The sequence below is a fragment of the Vombatus ursinus genome, unplaced genomic scaffold (genome assembly GCF_900497805.2).
Source record: "Vombatus ursinus unplaced genomic scaffold, bare-nosed wombat genome assembly UNPS02010304.1, whole genome shotgun sequence".
NCBI lineage: Eukaryota > Metazoa > Chordata > Mammalia > Diprotodontia > Vombatidae > Vombatus > Vombatus ursinus.
In genome coordinates this window covers 6055153-6077672 of record NW_020950082.1, presented here as the reverse complement: position 1 = coordinate 6077672, position 22520 = coordinate 6055153, and positions in this window count along the sequence as shown.

Below are 22520 nucleotides of genomic sequence, written 5' to 3'. Positions count from 1 at the left end.
AGAAATTCTCTAGTCTCTTTCGTATGAGATGTTGAGGACTCTAATAAGCAAAAAGAAAGGGCACCTTGATTTTTGAAGGGGGAGACTGTGAATTAAGATCTAGACTTGGTGGTGGAAAAATAAATAACCCCCCCCCAAAAAAAGCTAGGATAGTTATAAGATAAAGGGTATACTTTGTGGCACCAAACAAAGTAGGAGATGGTTATAGACTATTCATAGAAAATTTTTAATTTAGAAAAATGTTATTTCATTATAGAAAAAATAATTATTTTTTTCCTTCTAACTTCTTTGTGCTTACTAATGGCACAATCATTTACCTAGACACTTATATTTCCATTCAATTTGTCATTTACTAATAGCCTCCTAAGCACAAGGCACTGTTCTAGGAATACTCTGACACCCTGAATGAATCAGTGATGTACTCATGTGGATGGTTTATCCAAAAAGGCAAGTCTAAACCAATCCATGCATGTCCATCTCATGTAACCCTTATCTATATCCTTCCATTAGATGCAAGGGAGCTCCTTTGATTTCTCTTGACATTGTAAGGATACCAAAGGACTAGGCAGTGGTCCTTTGGTTAGCCATCACTCTTCCCAAGTGACTGGTCCATCTTATATTTTAATCATTCATTTATTTGATGATATTCTTTATACAATAGATGTCAAATACATGTCTTGGGCTGCATATGGCCCACAATAATCCCTTGAGGATGGAACCAGATTAAAATGCAATTGGGAAACATTTAACAAAATAAATAAAAATACAATAAAATAATGTAAAATAAAATGTAATGCTACATCTTAAAATTAAGTCAATATGATGCCCACAAGAATTCCTATATATAGATTAGTGGTCCTTGTTTCTATTTGAGTTTGACATCACTGCTTTATACCACTTCTCATTCACAATTCCTTATTTTTAATGTATTGCAACCTGTTAACATTTACCAAGCACTTCTCTAATGCCCTTTAAATGGCAGTAAACTTTGCAATATTCCCTGACTCACAGCCATAAACCACAAGAAGAAGGATATTGGTACTGAATGATACAAAGACAAAATGAAAGCAAGTCTTTAAGGAACATATTTCACTGGAAACCTTAATACAATCCTTAACTTCTCCTGTTTTAGTACCATCCCTCTCTATATATCTGATCATTTATTGTCTCATTGTTTCTACTTCTTAAATCACAATTACATCTATCACCTCTTCTTTATTCCCATTGCTACCCTAGTACAGGCCCTATCCAGACTATCCAGAAATGTTTCTGTAGCATCCTAGGCCAGTCTTCCCACCTTCGTTATACCAACCTACCATTCCAAACCATCCACTAGAGCTGCCATGTTAGTCTATCTTACATATAAAACATATCATACCATTCCTCTGCTCTAAATTCTTTAGAAGCTTCCTATTGCCTACCAAATAAATTTGATTCAATTTAATAAGCATTGTTTTAACATGTAATTGGGGGAAAAGTATTCTATAAAATATATTTTAAAATTTAACAAACATTTATTAAGTGCCTAACATGTAAGAAGTATGACATTCAGCACTTAGAAAATGTCAATCAACCAAAGATCTGTAATTCCAATGGCTTGGGAACTCCCTCCACTAAAGTCAATCACAATCAATGATTTTTTCATTAAAGGTATCAAACTCATCTTGCTTTTTAAAGGTGCACTTCCAAGAGTCTCTCATGTCATTAAAAACTTTGATAACTTCATCAGTCACTCTTACTCCAGAAGTTAGGTTAGTAGATAGCTCTTAGGGAGTTGCCTGAGGCTCAGAGAGGACAATGAGGTAACACAGGTAAGTGTCTGGAATGTTTTGAATCCAGGTTTTCCTGACCAAAGTCCAGCATTATTCTATTTACTAGAGTTAATGTCACTTCTCTAGGCACTGGTAGAACAAGCACACAATGAAAAACAATGACCCTTAAATACAAACTCCTTTCTGTAACTGAAGGCCCTCCACATTCTGGCCCCATCCCATTTTACCAGCATTATATTATTTATATATATATACCATTCCAGCTCTACATGACTGTGTATTTCTGTGCTGCCCTATACCCCTAAACCTGGAAGACTTTCTGCCCCCCCCATCTCTTCCTACCAAAATCCTACCCATCTTTTAAGGCCCAATTGGAAAGAAGCCTCTTTCATGGGATTTTCCCTGATACACTCGGTCAGTAATGATCTTTCCCCAGTCAGCCCCATGTGGCACTTGGATTATACTTCTTTCTTCATGTTACTTATCTTAGAAAATTTCATATGTAATGTGTGTGCATATATAGCAGACCTATGATTTCCACGAGGGAGGTAACTCCTGGTATACAAACTCCCTCCATTGTTACAGGTGGGTGACCTCTCTATAACTTCTGGTCTTGGTGTTGTATCTAAGGCATTTGTTGAGAGGGCAAGTGACTTATTGATGGCCATACCACTTCTATGTATCTGAGGAAGGAGTTGAATGCAAGTCTTCCTAATTTCAAGCCCAAGCCTCTATCTATTACACCATGCTGTTTCTCTCATAACATATCTTATGTATCATAGCTCTTTGCATAGAGCTCAATGCATAGCAAGTACATAACAAATGCTTTTTCATCCATTCGTTCATTCATTCATTCCCATGCTGGAGACATGAAGCGATGTAATGCATTGATGTCAAACTCAAATAAAAAAGGGGGCCACTAAACTATACATAAGAATTTTTGCAGGCTGCATATTGAGTTAAAAACCATGCATGTTTATATATTTCTTTTTTCATTAATATATCAATACACTAAAGTCAAAAAGGAACTACATTTTAATCCTGTTTGGGCCACAACTTGGCAATGTTATGGGCCACAGGAGGCCTTTGGGCTTCATGTTTGACACCCCTGATATTATGGATTGAGAGCTGGCCATGTAGCCCAGAAGATCAGAGCTCTAATACCTCCACTTGGCATATAATTAACTACATGATCACAAGTAAGTCCCTTAAACTCTGAGTACTCCAGGCACTTTCTAAGACTAAGTTGCAGAGAAGGTATCAGCCTGCATCAGTAAAGGGAGTTTCTTTATTAGGAATTATCTATAGCAATGTAATCACAGGTCCAGTCACTATTCCTATCCCCTATCTTTCCTAACACAGTACTGTGCACATAATAGACAACATATGTTCATTGATATTGAATAGGTTGTTGTCAATAAGACTCTTCTGGTCCCCAAACATAGTCTCTTTTTAGATAAAATAAATCAGTCTACTCTCTTAGGGAGAGGGGGTAAGTAGTGATTACAGCCTACATTGAAAAAGAAGCAGACAAATAATTTTCTTTTCTTCAGGATTTCCCTCTACAACAGATCTCTAGCCTATTGACCCTGACGAGTTGCAGAGATGCTTTAGCTAACTGGAAAATAGTCACTTTATACACAGCAACTGTTATTCCGAAGGGGTTTTTCTTTCAAAAAGCCTATCTCCATAAGGAGGTTGATGGTAAGTACTTACAGATGGTGAAAGAGGAACAAAAGAGGTCAGCAGATTTTCCCAAAGTCACTTGACAAGTAAATGACAGAACCAGGGCTAGACTGCAAAGGATGAATCCTCAATGACTTCCAGGCACTGAAACCATTTACAGGAGGGAATTATTTCAAGTGAATCTGCCATACCTCTGTTGTGGATTCCAACTGGGGGAAAAAAATGAAAGAAAACTTGGCAGGAAATTTTATCCTATTTCTCAATGCTCAGGGGGAACGAATAACTGCAGAATTTCATAATATCATTTCTATTTTATTCTCCCCCTCCCGTCCCATTGCATTTCGTTCACACTTTCAGGGCTGGCTTCAGTACTAAACTTCCTCACTGCAAAATGATGGTCACTAGTTTGGAGATGGTAGGGAAATGTCATCTGGTTCTATACTTGGCTGGATTCAAAGTATTGTTGTTTCTAGAAGTCACAAAGGATCATAGATTAGAAGTTATCTGGTCAAACCCCCTCATTTGACAGAAGGGGAAACTGGTGCCCAGAGAGATAAGGTAACTTGTCCAAGGTCATTCGGGTAGTAAGTGCCAAAGCTAGAATTTCCACATAGGTCCTCTGACACCAAATCATGCTTTCGACTGTATCACATGGCCTCTAAGAAGAACTTCTGATTTGGTCAATTAAGTTCACAAATCATTTTCTATCCACTCCATGTGCTGTCATGAACTTCTTGTATTTCAAGTTGTGAAGCAAGCCAGGACCTAGTGCTTTCCAATTATTAGCTGTTCTGATTACATCAAGTAATTTACTTCTTATTCAGACAGCCTAGGAGTCAACATTCCCATGATGCCATCTGTCCAGGTTTTCTCTTCTCAAAACCAACGGTAGTATTTCAGTGGTACACTGTTTAGGACTCTCCCAAACACTAACTTCAAATGCCCAAACCTCTCCAATCTTTAATTATTTTATTTTGCTTTTTACAATGAGAAGCCCTGATAGTTTTTCTTTTATTTATTTAGAAATCATCGTATTTCCCTGCCCCCCCCATGCCCTCATTATACTTAATTTCTTTATTGAGAAAGGTTACAGAGTTACAAACTCCTCATTTATTTGTGCCTGATAGAGAAGTCTACCAACTGTTATTCATTTAATTCACTCAGGCTTTCTATGAGGATTACACAGTCAGCTATTTTGACTGGCAATGAATGGAAGCAACATCCTAACCTCTATGAAATTATAAATATCCACAGGTATTTTGTTTTAGGAAAGCCATTCAAGATACTGGGCAGGATCCCTGTGATGAACTTATGGGGCAGCTAGGTGGCACAGTGGTTAGAGCACTGGCCCTGCAGTCAGAAGGACCAGAGTTCAAATCTAGCCTCAGACACTAGAAGTATGACCCTGGGCAAGTCACTTAGCCTTGAATGCCTTTAGAGGAAAAAAATCAACAACAGACACTGACTAGCTGTGTGACCCTGAGCAAGTCAATTAACCTCTGTTTGCCTGAGTTTACTCATCTGTAAAATAGGGATAATAATAGCACCTACCTCCCGGAGTTGTAAGGATCAAATGAAATAATAATTGTAAAGTGTTTAGCATAGTACCATAAGTAAGTGCTATATAAATGTTACCTGCTATTACTATTAGAAGACATAGGATAGGCAGACTAGAAGGGATTCCCGCTGGCATCAGTGGAAGAAGTGACCACATGAATGAGGCCTCAGAGTCATTGGAGTTTTGTAGCATCAGGTACCAGGAGGTTCATTGAAACCTGTTCCTAACTAAAAGTAAAGCATATGTAGAGTGTTTATTAATCCTTAGTCCTTAGTTGTTAGTTTTTGTTGTTGTTTTGTTTTGTTTTTTTGGTGTGTTTTTTTTTTTTACATAATTTGTTGCGTAATCAGAAGGCAAGAGACAGTCTGGACTAGTTCTGACTAAGATGAGTTAGTTGATGAAGGAAAATTTCCAGGGGGAGAAGTCACCATAACATCTTTTCATCTGAGAATCAAGCAGGGTTTTAGTTCCTGAGCCCACTCAGACATGAGCCCTAGAAAGCCAATTTCAAAACATTCAGAGGAATGACAGCATTATCCCATGGCCTGAGACTCTAAAAGGGAAGATGGCTCAAGGGGCATGACAAGCTTTCATAAACAAATTATAAAAATAAAATCATGAATGGGGAAAGAAAAAAGACAGCAACAACCAAAGAGGACAGTGTGGTGCCCCACAGGGCCCCTGCTGAGCTCAGATCTTAAAAGGACAAGTCCAGCAAACTGGAAGGAGGGACGTATCACCAAGGGCAAATACAAAAGGGAGGCACAGACAGACCTCTAAGAATAATGTCAGCAAGGTTAAAGCTCAGAGAAAGCTGAGGCTCGTGAAAAATGCCAAGGACAACACATTTCACTCCCACAACGTCCCTACACAAACTCTCCGACTGAACTAGTCCCTGTGCCTCGCATATGCTGTCTGCATTCCTGCCTCCCCCCTTGACATTCTCCTTGCTTAGAATGCCTGCCCTCCTCCTCTGCACCTTGCAGAATCCTACTCATCCTTTAGAGCTCAGCTGATGTCCTGGATGCCTCGTCAGGAAAGTCTAGCAGGGCCACCCATCTACTGGACTCCTATAGTGGTCATTGACTTCTGTCCCCCCACAGAATCACAGAATTTAGGAATTGGAGGAGACCTCAGGAGGTCATCTAATCCATTCTATTCCCAGAAAAGAACCTAACTTAACTGATAAGTAGTTACCTATAGCCCCTGCTGAAGGACCTCTAAGAGGAGGGAAAATCCAACATCTCTTGAGGTAGACCATTCCACTTCTGAAACACTCAAATTGTTAGAGTTTTTCCTGACATTGAAACTAAATCTACCTCTTTGTAACCCAACTTTGGCTTCAGGTTCTGTCCTCCCTTCAAGTGCTTTAAAGGTGGCTGTTATGACCCCCTAGTCTTCCTCTTCCCCCATCTTCTCTTTTCCACACTAAAAATCTCAAGTTCTTTCAAGTGCTCCTCACGTGACATTGAAAATTGGGAAAATCAACTCAATTCTGATTTGTTATTGGATCCACTCTGTATCACTGCTGACATTTTTGCAACTGCCCAAATAATTTTTCACTTGTCTCAGAGTTAAGTTTGGAAATTCAGCTTTCTTAGAAATCACTCATTGTCTCTGAGCTAAGTTTAGAAGTTCAGATCTCCTGCTAATCACTGTTCTGGTCCTGTTTCAAAGAAGTCTGTTATTCTTAAAGGATACAAGTGAATGCTAGGGAACCTGGTCTGCATAGGAGGCACTCAGTAATTATTTACTTGAATGAGAGTACAAATTAGGAACACTGCAAGTCTTGATCAAACTCAAATTTGATTCAAATTAGCTATTAACTCTCCATTGAGTCAATAACAGGAGAGATAAAATTAACAAAGAAAGGGAAGAAAAGTCCCTGATATCTAATCAATTGCTTTTTTTCTATTCTAGTCTTCTCACCTCCCTATTCTATACAGGAACCTCCTTAAAGGTAAGGCTTTAGTAACTTGCTTCTTTTGTATTCTCCACTTCTCTTCCCAAACCCACCAGTGTCTAGTCAGTCTAGTAGAAGGATTGTTGAATGAGGAGTCTGGAGTCCTTAGCTTAATTTTCAGTTTAGGCATCTACTAATTTTGTGATCTTGTAAAGTCACTTCCCCTCTGGGTTTCAGTTTCCTTATCTATAAAATGGGGATATTAATATCTGCACTATTTACAATTTTGTAGGAGAAGAACTTTTAAAACCTTAAAGTATTAAATAAATGTAAACTGTTCCTGTCTGACCCTCTATGAATACTTGGATGAATTAGTATCATTGGCCAAGATCATAGGTAGGTAGATAGAGCGTTTATTAAACACTTAATATGTTTCAGGCACTGTGCTAAATGCAAGGGATGCAAATACAAACAAGCAAAACAGTCCCTTCCCTCAAGGAGCTTATAGTCATGTATTAAAGGTTCTGGCCTTAAACTGAACAGAACAGAGTAGAACAGAACTATAGGGAAATCTCACAACCATATTATAGATAAACAAAACTATTTTTTATTTACAATAACAAAACTGAATCTCCATTATAATCCTTCTCTGAGGCTTCACCATGGCATGGTGATAGCTAACATTGTTCATTGTTTTGTCCTTCATTCTCAAAGAGGTCCATGACATCAGGGAGATGATGTCATGACTTGCAAGTGAATTGGATTTAAGTGAGGGAGGGCTGTGCAAATTACCAGCTTCGTTTTGTTTTGTTTTGTTTTTAGAGGGAGAGGAGGCACAAGTGTAAAACTTAAGTAGAAAAGGAATATATTGTGTACAAAATTACACATTTCATAATTGTAAGTAAAATAACTTTAGTCTTTACTTTCTGATTAATGAGTCTTGTGCTTGGTGATTGGTTCTCACACCACCAACTAACCCAACAACAATTGTCATCATTCAGGAGAGAGAATCCTAGTTTCCCCTCCCTGCCCCACACCCCAAACAGTGGTATCCAAAATCCTGTTGGGCACTGCCTAAAATCTCCTTTAACTCTGTGAATTAATGTTAAGTGGACAAAGGGCTATGCAATGGAAAGTCCACTAGATTGGACTAAGGAAACCTTGATAGTGGGTGCTCCTCTGTTCCTAACTCTGTTATCTTGAACTAGTCATTTAGCACCCTCCCTATGAAAAGGAAAAGCATTGGACCAGACCATCTTTTTTGTTCCTTCAAGCTCTAGTTTTCTGGAATTCTCTGACAACTGACATGCTGATGTACAACATAGACTTGGGTTTTCACCTCATACAATCTTACCTAAGAGTTGTCAAAGGGCAGGGTTTCCAAAGGAAGCCGACACAGCATCTGCTAAGTGGCTATTCCTTCATTCTCTGACAGCTTCTGAAAGTACTTTTCCCCGAGCAAAATTTAAATGACCTGTTTCTCTTCCTCCTTCTTCCCCACTACCTTCATTTCCCCTCTTTCTCTTTTTCTCTTTCTCAAATGGCACTATATTCTTGCTTTTTTTTTTTTAATAGCATAAACATTTGAGTAGAGCCCTTTTGTCCGGGATACACTTCCCTAATGACTCTGAATTGTATATACAGCTATAATCAGTGTACCCTATAAGAGGTTTTAGAGAATCTTTAACAATTCATCCTTAACCATGAGAGACAGTAAAAACACATCTAATTTTTAATAATGGTGCCATTCAAACATCTTTTTTGATTCTATGGCTTTCAATTAGGGTTCAATAGTTGCTTACTAAATCAAATCTATTTTGACAGGATTCAGCGCATTTACATATAGTTCAATTCTTCCATTAGGTTTCAGGGCATTCTTAGGTTGAATTAATTAACTTTGAATGAGTGTCAAATGTTTCTTGGGATTTGAATGGATTTCAAGTAACTATCATGGCTTCAATTAAATCAATTAGTTTTTCAATGAACACCATTCACCATAGTTCCTTCAAAATGGGCTATCTTTTGTATTAACTCTTGCAAATTTTTCCCTTGCATTTCAGAGTAAAGTATTCATGCTCCTTCTGTTTTTTGTTTCATGTTATTTTAAAACCATTTAATCAAAGGGCAGGCTTCTTCTGTCTGAGTGATTCTACTTTCAAAGTCACCTGAGTGGAGTATACTACTGACTTTTCCCGGCAGTACATAGGTCATATATGCAGTTGACTGCTTCATCTCAGAGATAATAATTCTAGTTTCAGACTTAGTGAACTTTCAGTGACTTCCAACTATAGAAATTCAAACTGATTTCAAAGTTTCAGGAAGAATCTGATATTTGGTACTAGTCTCCATCAATCAAACAACAGTCCCAATTAATGGGAACACAATCTTATGAAGTGGTCTCTTGTACTGAAATTTGTATTATTTGAATTTATAATGATCTAAAATATGATATTTGGTTCCAGCCCAGTGGAAATAAGTAGCGAAAATTTGAATAATGAGACCACTTCACAAGATCTTCACTAATCAAGCCCTAGCTGTACTATGTTCCAAGCACTGTGCTAGGTTCTGGGTTAGAATGACAAAAGTATAATAGTCCCTGTCCTCAAGGAGCTGACATTCTATAGTATTCTATTGCCAAAGATAACAGGTACATACAGAAATATTTCAGCTGAGTCTTAAAGGAAGCAAGGAATTTTTTGAGGCGTGGGGAAGGGGGAAGTGTGCTCCAGGCATGGAGGAGGTGTGGTGCAAAGTCACAGAGATGGGAAGTTGCAGTATTGTGCATGAGGAACAGTAAGATGGTCAGATTGACTGGATTACAGAAAGTGAAGGAGAGTAATGACTGGAAAGGCAAGTTGGAACCAAGGTGAAGAGCTTTAAATATCAAACGGAGAACTTTACATTAACTTTTATAGTCCATAGGAATACATTGGAATTTATTGAGCAGGTTGACCAACATGGTTAGACCTGCACGTTAGGAAAATGACTTTAGCAGTTGTGTGGAGGATAGATTAGAAAGGGCTGAAACTTGATCCAGGGAGACCAATTAAAAGGATATCCAGGTGAGTGATGAAGGTCTGAACTAGGGTGATGGCTGTGAACATAATTAGGGCCTATGTTACATAGGATTTAGAGCTGAGAGCAGGGGAGTGCTGGAGCCAACTGGAAGGCTCTTGTTAAATTTTTGGTGTGAGCATTTACATCTTGGAAATTGGCAAACACTATAAATCAGGATCTGAATTATTGTTTTGACTTTAGAAAGTGAAGAAGAAAAACTTAATGACGCAAATTAAACTTAAAAGTGTGTCATGTGTACATTTTTATTTTCTGATAGAACCAGTTGTTAAACATTTACCAGCATTCCATTGACTGGGAGGGACCTTGGAGATCACCTAGTTTAAGTCCTTTGTTTTCCAGATACAAAAATGAGAATCACCACTGCCAAGCCATTTGCCCAATCACACAAGTACAAGCTGAGCGAGCATTTTAAATCTAGCTCCTCTGACATCAAATTCATTGTTCTTCCCACTGCATGGTGTTTTTGTTGTTGAGTCATTTCAATCACGTGAGATTCTCTGTAACCTCATTTGGGGTTCTCTTGGCAAAGATACTGGAGTGGTTTGCCATTTCCTTTTCCAGCTCATTTTACAAATGAGGAAACTGGGTGACTTGCCCAGGATCACACAGCTACTAAGTGTCTAAGGCCAGATTTGAACCATGAAGATAAGTCTTCCCGATTCCAAGACCAGTGCTCTATACACTTCCACATCTAGCTGCCCCTGCATTACGTGACGCATAATTGCATAGTCTGTCCCATCTACACACCCAACAGGATCAAGAGTCAGGGATCCCATCTCTCCTTCATAGATAGCATCCCTGACAGGAACATAAGGCCTAGGAGTGATGACTGGAGACAAATCTGGTCTATGTCTGAGCATTTTAGTTAGATAATTGGCAATTAGAGTATGATTTCTGGTTCCTCCAGTAGTGCCAGAGGAGTAGGGTCTGATGCATTTTCTGTAAGCCCCATATCATAGCAGAGAACCTTGGGTCTTACCTTTAAATTGTGGGTCCCTACAATGTGGGTCCCTACTCACATTACTTATTTTTAGGGCTGTAAGTAGGGGATGGGAAGGGGGGTCAGTGACCAGGAATTGGACCTGCTACAACCAGGATCATAATTAGCACAGAGAAAAGTGAAGCTTTGCCTAGGATGTGGACATTGGGTTGGAGGGGACTTCCTCCTCAGGGTGACTTCTGTCCCTGAACCTCAGCTTTTGGTCAGTCCTATGGATATACCTGGCATAAACACCCCAGCTATTATTCGAAGAAGCCCATTCCCAGGATGCTTCTCTTCATGCCTCCTCACAGGCACCGCACCTTCACCTCTAGCTCCCATGGGCTGTCCTTGAGACTGTCATCCATATTGCCGTTCTCCCCGTGTGTATCTCTCCCACAGAATTAGCCATGGTGATACTGACCTCTGCCCACATCTCCTTTCATTTAACTGAATTTGTTTTAGGTGCCATTTGAGATAGTAATAGTTCTTGCCACAACCTTCTTGCTTCCTAGATGCAAAGGGATAATAAGGCCATTCAGCCCTCTCAGTAAATGAAAGTTCAGGATTTGGATGACTGGTGCTTTGAGACCTATCAGGAAATGCTTTCTTTTGAAGAACAGTTCCCCCTATTTATATAAATCTGATGTAAGCTGCAAGATTAAGTGGGGCTGTGAGGGAAGGCAGTGAGAACCAAGGCATTAGGGTTCTAGATTCCATTCTCTGCTAACAATGTACAAGTCATTTCACCTCAGTTTCCCTATTTGTTAAATAGAAAGGACACCTTCCATTTTCACTTCACATAGATGTCAATAAGGGCTAATGAAATTTAAGCAGAAGAAACAATAATCATTCATTCCTCATCAGACCTGGCACTGGAGGCAGGCAACCACCCAGGATTCTACACACTAGGAAATCAAGAGGACACCAAGAACACTTAAAAAAAAGACCGAGTCTCCCTATGTCATCTAGGCTGGAAGTGCAATCATTGGTCTGATCTGTTGATCAGCATGGAAGCTTTGACCTGTTCCATTTCTGACCTGGGCTGATTCACCCCTCCTTATGCAACCTGGTTCCCCTGTCTCCAACTTCCAGGGGCTCACTATATTGGTACTGGATGAGCTGTGGATACCTTAACAGGGCTTTAGCCCTACTGCAGCTCAGATCTCCTAAGCTCAAACAATCTACCAGCCTCTGGGTGGTGGTGGTGGTGGTAGTAACATTTATGTTGTGCCTACTATGTGCTAAATGTGTTACAAATATCTCATTTGACTTCATTACAACACTGGGAAGTGCTATTATTATCCTCATTTTAGAGGTGAGGAAACTGAGGCAAACAGAGGTTAGGTGACTTGCCCAAGGTGATGCAGCTCCTCTGAAGACAGATTTTAATGCATCTTCCTTACTCCATTGTTCTATCTCCTTTGCCACCTACCTCCTCCCCGCCCTATTCCTTAACCTATATTACAGACATGTACCACCACATTCAACTAAGGAACACTCTTTAATATTATTTTTAGATATGCACATATCCTTCACACCAATAATTCTGGGGTTTTTGGCACACAGTATCTATTTTATGACGTCCCATTTGTTATAGTGAAGGCTCAAAGACTAGTGATCAGTAGCATACCTTCATGGATACAAATCTATAAAGCAAAACAGAATTTACTCAGAATCATTTTTGTCCAATATAAATAAGGAAGCACAAATGCTCCTGTAAGTTCTATGTAAGAAAGCTTTGTAGTGGCCAGAATATAGAAAAACCAGGTTCTTTTTCTTGCTGCTGTAATTACTAGCAGGTATATTTAATAAAGGCAAGAGTGTGGAACAAATTAGAAAGTCATGGTCTTATCCTCTTCTCTTAGCTTTTGTTTTTACTCAGACGCACTTGTATTGGGAAAATCATGGGAAGATGTGGGGTTCATAGCCCTATCCTTCATACGTCAACTTTTTTTAAAGAATCCTCAAAATATGTTTTAAGGACATGGGATACTACAGAGGGTTAATGAGAACTAAAAGGAATTTTTAACCATTCTAGTCAATCAATTAACAAGCATTTATTAAGTGCCTCTTATGTGCCAAGTGCTATTCTGGCATTGAAGATAGTCATCCGAGCGAACATGCTTCAAAACCAGAACCAGGCAGTAGAAATTAAAATAATGGATTTAATCTTAGCCTGGAGCACTCTGGCTTTTGCTGGTGGCTTTGCTAGGTATGGTGGCCCATACCTCTAACAAGTATGCACTAAAAAGAATTCATCCTTCCCTTTTCAGCAAGAGGCTTTCTGACTGTCACACCTTAGGACCCAAGAGTATAAAGCCAGTAGCAGGGTGGCACAGTGGATATAGCACCGGCCCTGGAGTCAGGAAGACCTGAGTTCAAATCCGGCCTCAGACACTTGACACTTACTAGCTGTGTGACCCTGGGCAAGTCACCTAACTCATTGCCTAGCAAAAACAAAATCAAACAAAGCAAAAGCCAGCAGCTGACCCTGAAGAAATGGAGCCCAACAGGTGGTAGCAGAAAACATCGACTGGCAACTGGAGATGCCCAGTAAAGACGTGATGCTTACAACAAAGATATGACACCCAGGAGATAGATGTATGATGAGATCACCAAGGACATCAGCAACGCTGCATTATTAATGGTACAAGTTGCCTTGGCCAGGCATGTGCCACAGGAACATGTATTTCTGGCATATGTCCCCGTCACCCTAATAATTGTTTCATATGTACCCTCTAGATTGCTGTCATATTCTCCTTCATGCATTTACCCTGACCACATCTGGCTGCTCTCCATATACATTCCTGGTCACATCTGTCTTTCCCTAGTTGTGCAGTAACTTATAGAAGAATGTGCTTCATGTGGGGTCACATGGGGTGATCTTTTTTCTTGGCACTTTATTTACTTTGCTATTTGGTTAAATATCTTTTCTTTTAAATTAATGCGTCCTGTGCCTAGTTAAAGTAAATACATCTAGAGGGGCTCATGAGCTACAGTTTGAATGGGTAAGGCACAGAATGCCTCAAACTGGGGGAAATTTTTTTAAGGGCCCATATGTGAGGGAGGTGTCCCAGGTGCTATATATGCTATATGTTTTGTTACAATGTCTTTTGTCTGTGGGAATCAATTAAAACAAACAAAACTCTGCTCAGTGCATTAGAGTAAGGCAAGTAATGACCACACAATACCTGACTAGGGCTGGACTACACAATGATTACATTAATGGATTATAGCAATTACTTTTCAGTAAAAAACAACCAAAAAAACCCCAGAAAAACCAAAACAAGAAAAGTTGTATTGTGAACACTGTTAAGTTGTTGTGCTTCTATTTGTAGGATTTCATTGTGCTACTTCTGCACTAATATCCTGTGCCTGGAGGTTTTTAAGAGGAAGTTAGATGAACCTTTACAGGGGAAAGTGCTTAGAAGATTCATGCTTCAGTAAGAAAGATTCTAACTCTCAGAATTGGTAATTCTTTTAAATAAACTACTCTTTGAAGAGGTAGGACTCATCCTCCTAAGTTCAAATCAGGCCTCAGACACTTAGTAGCTGTGTGACCATAGACAAGTCATTTAATCCCATTTGCCTCAGTTTCCTCATCTGTAAAATGAGCTGGAGAAGAAAATGGCAACCCACTCCAGTGTCTTTGCCAAGAAAACCCCAAATGGGGTCACAAAGAGTTGGATGTGACTGAACGAAAACAGCAACAAATTTTCACATATTACTAAGGAGTACCAATGGCTTGGTCTGGTTTGGCTCCTCAGCAAATATTCAGATCATGTTTGAAGATCAGCTCCTCCTCAAATTAAAGGAGGGAAAGAAAAAAAAAAGATTAAGTGCTTAGTCAACTTTGTTTCACAATGACACCTGAATCTCATTTTTTTGTTTGTTTTTATTTTTTTTTTGTTCTTGTTGTTAAAGCAATTGGGGTTAAGTGGCTTGCCCAGGGTCACACAGCTAGTAAGTATCAAATGTTTGGTCTGAGGTCTGATTTGAACTCAGGTCCTCCTGACTTCAGGGCTGGTGCTCTATCCACTGCGCCACCTAGCTGCCCCATTTTTTATTTTATTGTATTTGTTTATTTATTTATTTATTTTTTTGGCCACCTGAATCTTTCAAAACCATACCTTTCTTCCTCTGTTAGGCAGCACCAACAACATGACTTTCTCTTGACCTATACTCCATTGTTCTACTCTCTTCTCTTAGCATCAGAGGCTGGAGATTTGCCTAGGGTTCCCATGTTCAAAGTGACCTGGCGAGGCTACAACAAAGAACTTGCTTAATTTTGGGAACAAAAGGAAAAGAACAGAATCCAATTTAAATCCAGCTTTTTTTGAACAAGTTTATGAATTTATAAAATATGTTAATAAAATCATAATAGCTCAGAGCCTGCATATTAGGAAGGTTCCCTAACTATTCTGGACTGAAGTCTAGCCCTCTGTCCTTGTTAACTTTTATGTATTCATTCTCATCACTGGCATCCCCCATTTCCCTTTTCCTAACACATAATAAATACATGAAGTACAAAACATTCATGGTCAACCATGGATTTTATGGGAAGCAAAATCAGGATAAAGAAACAACTTAAAGGAATGGCATGAGACAAAAAAGCATGTAAGAGCACCAATTTGAAAACAGGAAAAAATGAGAGGATTTCAGTGGCAATTGCAAATGGCAGCCCAAGTCTAACTTATTACTTTCTTTTAGTGGAGCCTATGCCTAAAGCCAACATTCATACTTCGTCCCAGATCACATCCTATAAAACTTGAGCCAGGGTTGGCATTGTTGCTCTCTGCCTGCCTTTCATCTGCTGTCAGTGATGATTTTCCTATGTCTTCCTAAATTCGGAAGTTCCTAAGCCGGCAGAACTGTGCCCCTCCCCCCACCTCTGCACAAATCAGATAATAATCTAGTCTCAGGACTGGAAACAGACACTGTGTTTCTGAACCACAAAATCCCAAAATTCCCATCAATGTTTCAAACCTCACCTCACATACAGGTTGGGAGGTAGGATAGGGAAGGATGTCCCATCCAAAGAGACTCTCATATTTGTTACGAAGAAGGGATCTATTGGTGTGTTGTAGTGGTGGGGACTGGAAAATAACACTGGTGTAATGATCCAAAACATCAATAAAACAAGTTAAAAATAAATCTGAATGGAGATATAGCACCTTTTATTATTGTTATGTTGAGTAAGTCATGTGTGTTCTGTATTTTTTCAAGTGGGAAGAATTCAACAATTTATTCAAAAAACCTTCCCTGCCCCCTCTAATAAGAAAGAATGAAATTCAGGTAGAGCAGTAAGGCCAAAAGAATCTGAGATACGTTGTAGGATGAGTGGGAATTGAATACCTAGGGTTAATGGATGGACATTGCCAATTAGAAACAGGACCCTTTCAGCTCTACTTGAAACAAAAATTTGGTGTTGCTTTTTTGCATTTATACCACTGTTATTTCTTCTTAAATCCTCCTCCCCCTTCTATGTCCCAAATGAAGGCTTCCTTGAAACAAAGAAAAACGCTGAAGGCAAAGGAAATTGGCACCTCTCTACCCATAGAGCTGGGGTGATTTTTTAAAACTTTTCTCAGTATCCCCAGTGCTTTGCACAGTTCTTGGCACAGAGAAAGTCTTTAATAAATATTTCTTGACTGACAAATAAATCTAATAGGGTACAGTGCCTTCTATATCTAGAGTCGCCCACTCTCTACTGAGAGAAGTAAGGTATTTCAGCTTAAAAATTCTGGAGTTATTGATCAAGAAATAATGATGAGATAAATGCTACCAGCATCAGACATAGCTCTGGCCAGTTTTCTTCTCGTCAAGGGATTTTGTCATATGGTTTTCTGTTGATTCTAGCAGGGGGGAGCTATTTTTTAGACAAGTGAAGCTTTCTCCCTTTGCTTGGTTAAAATGTGTCTCCTGTGAGAGATTATTCAGTACTGGAGCATTGGTGCAGAAGTTTGTGGTGTATTATGCTGATCTGTCAAGGAGTGTATAAATACAGACAGCAGGAGGTCATAGCTCACTGCGTCTCTGATTTGACTGACACAGAGTAGTACTCATAAGACAAAGCTCCCCATGCTACACTGTACTAACAGAATACTCAACCCCAATTAATTATTAGACTAAAGGATTTCTGTTATCAGTGCCAGTCTCAGAAATTAGTAGCAGGGGAGAGAAAACCTATAGTATCTCACCACAGGGTCAGATGGTATTTGTCTATGCCACTGATTTCAAATCTCAGTTTTGAAGCACCCCAGGGTATCTCCAATTATCTCCAGTGGTATCATGAAATTTTCCAAATGAAAGTCCCCAGAAATAATTTTGATTCATTTTAATTAAGAAATAAAGAAATAAACATAAGCCCTAAGGCACAGTCGGGAGCAAAATCATGTTATGGCAGAATGTTGTAATTCTAAAACACAGGAATCACTGAAATACATGAAGCTTATCTGTTTGTATTTGAGGGACACCTGCATCATATCACCAAAGGACAGTCAATCAATTTCCACAGTTGGGTAAATTTTCACAGTAGCATCCTAGAAGCTGACATCCTCTAGGAAATACCTGTGAGCCTCAAGAAGAGAGAACTTGGTAGTAACTTCCACCTCCTGACTAACCAGGTTGGATTCCACAATTGGCTGGTTGGAGCCCCACAATGCAGCAAAATGCTAATGTCTAGACCGGAGATTCCCAAACTTATTTGGCCTACCACCCCCTTTAAAAAAAAAAAAATTACTCAGTGCCCTCCGGGAAATCTACTTTCTTTAACCCTTTAACGGTTTTTTTAAATTGCATCATTTCAAAAAATATACAATATATTTTTTTTAAATGACACACCTTAAATTTAATAATTTATTGTAAATTTGTGGGTTTTTTCCTGCATTGAAATTTTGATGATGCAATACTGTGTCATGTAACCATATAGTTTCATATTGTAAGCAAGTCATTACACCCACGTATTCCTGCCAATGCATGCTGGACGTCCCTCAATGCACAACATATTCACCTGCCAACATTTGTTTGTTAAGACCTGTTGGTGGACTTGACCACTGATAGGTTATAATTTGCATTTTGTGTGTTTATTTGGAAAATAATGTAATCATTATGATTTTAACTCTGTTATACAACAGATAAAACATGTAAGAATGATTTTCCAAATTTTTCTTATTTTCTCTTCTTTCCTTATGCTTCCACCAGCTCTTATTTTTATTCAACACCCCCCAATTGTACCCGAGACTACTACTGCCCCTCCATTATTCCAGTGCCCCCCAGGGGGTGGTATCACCCACTTTGGGAACCTATAGTCTAGGCCCTCAAAACACAGTCTAAATACCAAGAACAAGTCAGAACTCCTTCCAGTGAGGCATATTCCAACCCTTCTGTAAGTTCATCATGGCATTACATTATTACTTGAGGTTCTTAAAAGTAAAGTGATTTCCCATGGTGGATCAATAAGGGTTTCGTGAGCAACTACTATGCTGCCAACCACCGTGTTAGGTACCAGAGATATAAGAACTAAAGCGAGAGCTTTACATTGACTAGGAGAGACAGCATGTCCATAGACAAGAATATACAAAATACATATGAATTAATACAAGGTAATTTGGAGACGGTGAAGTATCCAGCAGATGGGGGATCAGGAAAGATGTCATGTAGAAGGTGAAGAAAGGCTTTAGCTTTGAATGGCACAGAATGAGTGCATTTCAACAATAGGGGATAGACACTGAAAAGGCATTAAAAAAAAGAATGGTGGAGTGGTAGGTGAGGAACAGTAAAAAAGCCAAGTCTGGTTAGATCACAGATTATAGAAAGGGGAATAATGTATAAAAAATTTGGGAAGCCAAAATGAGAAGTTTACATTTGATCTTAAGGCAATAGAGAACCCTCAAAGTTGATTTAGGGAAATTACATGGTCAGATGTGCATTTTAACAAATTAACTTTAGCAGCCATGTGAAGGACGGACAAGAGAAAATAAAGATGATGCAGAGAGACCAGTTAAGAGGCTATTGTAATAATATGGTCATGAGATGATGGGGGTCTGAACCAGAGTAGTGGGCATGTGAGTAAATAGGAGGAGACTGAGTCAAGAGATGCTAGGGAGGTAAAAGTTAAAAAAAAAATTGGCAATTGCTTGGATATACACGGTGAGAGAAAGAGTGGGGAGCTGAGGATAATGCCAAGTTGTCAAACCTTGGTGACTAGAAGAAAGGTTGTGCCTTGGAGAGAAATAGGGAAGTTCAAGAGGAAGGTGGGTTTCTTTCCTGGACAAGTTGAGTTTGAGATGCCTATGGGACATCCTTTTCTAATGTCCAGCAGGCAGTTGGAGGTGTATGCCTAGAGTTTTAGAAAGAGATTATTAAACCTATGGAAGTCGATATCATAACAAAGTGAGAGAGCATATAGAGAAAAGGGGACTCAGGATGGTGTCAGTGTAAATCCCAATTTGGGGATATGATTTGGATGATTAACCAGCAAAGGAGACTGAGAAGAAGCATTAGAGTTAGGAGGAGAACCAAGAGAGAACAGCATTAAAACAAAAACAAAATAGAGGAGAAAGAGTGAGTAATCTGGAGGAAATGGTGGTTATCAGAGTTAACTGCTTTAGAGAGTATGATGAGGATGAGAACTGAGAAAAACCCATTTGATTTGACAATTAAGGAAACTTTAGAAAGAGCTGTTTCATTTGAATTCAAAGTCATATTGCAAAGGGTTGAGCTGTGATTGAGAGGTGAAGAGGTAGACACATTGAAAGTACATAGCTTTTTCTAGTTGGGCTATGAAAGAGAAGAGATGGTTAGGTTTGGGTTTGTTTTTTTTCCCAATTGTTTTGTTTCTGTTTTGGATTAGGGAGTGGGTCCCGTTCATAGACAAAGGGAAAGGAAAACAACTAATAAGTATTGGAGGCAGAATCTGAACCCAATTCTTCCCAGTTCTAGAGCAGCTAGTTGGCACGGTGGATAGAGCACTGGGCCTGGAGTCAGGAAGACCCGAGTTCAAATCTGGCCTCAGACACTTATTAGCTATATGACCCTGGGCAAGTCACTTAACCCTGTTTGCCTCAGTTTCTTCATTTGTAAAATGTGTTGGAGAAGGAAATGGAAAACCTCTCCAGTATCTTTGCCAAGAAAACTCCAAATGGGGTCATGAAGAGTTAGACACGACTGAAATGACTAAACAGCAGCAACACATTGATTTCAGCACCAGCAGCTACCTCTGGGAGTCCGATTCTATGAATAACACATTATACAAAACAAATATCTGAAAACAGCTGGGAGCATTGAGTGTGACTAATCCTGGGAGATGATCTAAGATCCCTACAGAAGCAGGGACCCCAGAATGGTGTTCAGAGCTGGCAAGCTTCTGGGGACGGTTGGCTCAGGAGTCAGGATTTCAGCTTGGAGATCAGTGCTCTGACTCGGGCCTGCCTGACAGCCGGGATCCGATATCGTGACTGTTTGATGGCTGTTCCATGGTCTCAGCCCAGTGCACACCATCTAGGTGTCAGCATCACAGAAATTCCAGCACCACTGACAACCTGGTTGGAAACTGGCTCTGAGGCTAATGATGAAATACACTGCATTCCTCACTCCTCCTTAACCCACAGGAGCACAGTTTGTGCTGTCGTTTCCCTCGTAGGTTGTATGAGGCATAAATAGAAACTTGGGTCTCTTGTACTGCCAGTCAGCTGACTGAAAAGAACTATAAATGCATTTCTTCCAGGTATATATTTTTTTTCCTTTTGGCTATATCCAAGTTGAGTCATATTCTCTGTAAGTTGTGTGGCCGGATTTCATAAATCGTGCCACATTTGTTCTGGCTGCAAAAACGTTTACAATCTAAAAAGCCAACATACTGCTTTTGAAATGAAATCCATAGGGACAAAGCCTCCAAAGCTAACCTCCCCTTGGATATGGGCCTCTCACAAAATTATGCATATGATAAAGTAGGATCTCACCTTTCCTGCCTGATCTGCAGCTCAGGGCAAATACAAAACTGGATCCTAACCTGGGCTATGAGACTAATTTGCCATATGACTTTTGGGAAGTGATCCAAAGTTAAATCAATCAATCAATAAACATTTGTTAAGCACCTAATATGAGCCTAGAACTATGCTAAGTGTTGAGTATACAAAAAAAAAGAGGCAAAAGACCTCAAAGAGCTTACAACCTAATGAGAGAGACAACGTGCAAACAAATATATGCAAAGCAAGCTCTATACAAGATGAATAGGAAATAATTAACAGAAGGAAGGCACTAGAATTAAGAGGGGTTGGGAAAAACTTTCTGTTGAAGGTGGGATTTCACTTGGGAAGCCAGGGAGGTAAGTAGTTGGAGCAGAGAAAGGAGAATGTGGTAGGCATAGGAGAGAGTCAGAGAAAATGCCTGCAGCCAAGAGATGAGTATCTTATTTGTGAGTAAGGTATAAGAATACTGGAAAGGTACTAGGGAGCTAGGTTATGGATGCCAAACAAAGCATTTTGTATTGGATAGGAGGGTGGGTTTCCTTGTATATAACATAAATGGCCTTTAGATTTCTTCCTTATCTTCTACCCCCCCAAACCCTATTCCTCCTCCCAAATTCCCTATTTATGTTAATTGAACTATTATTCTCCCAAGTCATTCAGGCTCAGAACCTAGGATGGCCATTTCTCTGCCACCTTCCCTCTCTGCCTTCTCTGCCACCCCTCCCTCTTTCATCTAATTAACCACCAGATCCTATCGATTCTATTACCATGATATCTCTTGCATCCTTCCCACCCCTACCACTTAGTTCACAATCCCTGATGCTATCTTCAAAGAAAATCAATTTGTTATGCTTGGTTTCACAGAGCAGATATAGGAGCATAAAGATGGACGGAAGTTTCAAGGAAATAGTTCTAGGTCTGATTGCAAGGAGAACTTTCCTGAGGGGGAAGCTGTCCCAAAGAAAAGTGAACTGTTCTGGAAGGCAGGGAATTCTCCATCGCTGAGAGTTTTCGACTGGAGGCTGGATAATCACTTGTCAGAGATATCATATAGGGAATTACTGTTCGAGTATAGGTTGGACTGGATAAATCAAGATTCTTTCTATCCTGGATATTCTGGAATGCTGTGATTCTCTCCTGGACTATTGTTATAGCCTCCTAATAGGCTCCCTGCCTTCATTCCCATTCTATTCTCTGATGTTTCCTTCACACAGTTGCCAAATTAATCTTCCTAATGTACAGATCTGACCAGAACAAAAATCTTTAGGCAGCTTCCTATTGCTTGTAGAATCAAATACAAATCCTTCACCTCTCTTTGCAGCCCTTATGTCACAAGACTCTGTTCCATACACTCTTTAATTATATTTTTTATTCTGACATTAACAAACACCAACTAAAATGAGCAATTACATATACACAGTGGGACAGGAAAAAAAGAATTGTACATTAAACTGGGAATCTTTATCTCATAGAGCTTAATTTTCTTTTAAAGTATGTAATAAATTCTTTTTGTGACTTTCAAAGCTGCCCTATTTGTCCATGATTCTTCTTAGCCTTCCATTCTCTTCTA